Below are 1,374 nucleotides of genomic sequence, written 5' to 3'. Positions count from 1 at the left end.
CCCTCACCCACACACTGTACTCAGCTGGATGAAGTCCCTCCAGGGGTCTCCAGTCAGTTCCGACCCACAGCTTGGACACCGCTCTCACAGCAACGTGTAGCTGTGTACAAACGTTCGCTTAGCTACGTTAGCGCTAACTAATAAACACTGGTTCAATGTCAAGATTGTTGTGTGCAGATCTTATGCTGAGCGTTTACTCCATCTGCACGACAATAGTTTCCGAAACTGCTCGGGAGTCAAACAAACACGAAGAAAATTGAAAACTGAAAATTCTGAAGAAAAAAACTTTGAAGAAGCATTTCTATTGGCCGGCAATTACAGGAGTTCCCTGACCGGGAATCAAACCGCGGCCACTGTGGTGAAAGGGCCAAAGCCTAACCACTAGACCACCAGGGGACTTAATGACCAAAGTAATTGGTTGACCTAGCTAATGTGTGGCGTAAACAAATCTGACCCCCCCCCAAAAAAAAAACACAACTAGTAAAGAAAAAAAACCCCAACGAAACCAGTTAGCAATAGCTACTGTTAGCAAAAACAATCTTTTTTCGTTGTTAATACACATACATACACATATATATATATATACACTAACACATACACGTATATCATAAACACACATACACATATATATATATATATATATGTGTGTGTGTTAGTATATATGTGTGTGTGTGTATATGATATGTGTATGTGTGTGTGTATATATATATATATATATATATATATATACACTAACACATACACATATTGTCATGTGCGAGCATCGCAGGGAGCAGGCAGGACCCAAATGCAGTACTGGAGAGACTCTTTCTGGTGCAGGAAGTTTATTAACAAAGTCCAAATTAACAAAACACGAAGAACTAACAGGCATGGAATTCTCGAGGAACACGAGGAAAACACGGAACACGAGGAAACACAGAGTAGGAAACTCACGAACACGAAGCTCCAACACAGTCACAATGACCAAACACACCCCACCACAATCACAATGCTCCACCCCCGACAGAGTGAGGGAGAGGGGTATATACTGTATACACAGGGAACACCAGGTGACACAAGTGAAGCTAATTAACGACAGGTGAGTGTGATCCCATGATTACCCCACAAAGAACACAGGAAAAGAAAACACAGAAACAGAAAGACATGACATATATATACAAACACATACACATATATACACAAACACATACACATATATATATACACTAACACATACACATATATATATATATATATATACACTAACACATACACATATATACTAAAACATACACATATATACACTAACACATACACATATACTAAAACATACACATATATACACTAACACATACACATATATATACTAACACATATACAGATATATACTAACAC

Source organism: Cynoglossus semilaevis, chromosome Z, assembly GCF_000523025.1.
Source record: "Cynoglossus semilaevis isolate Cse_v1.0 chromosome Z, Cse_v1.0, whole genome shotgun sequence".
NCBI classification, from domain to species: Eukaryota; Metazoa; Chordata; class Actinopteri; order Pleuronectiformes; family Cynoglossidae; genus Cynoglossus; species Cynoglossus semilaevis.
Note: the sequence above shows the minus strand (reverse complement) of the source record.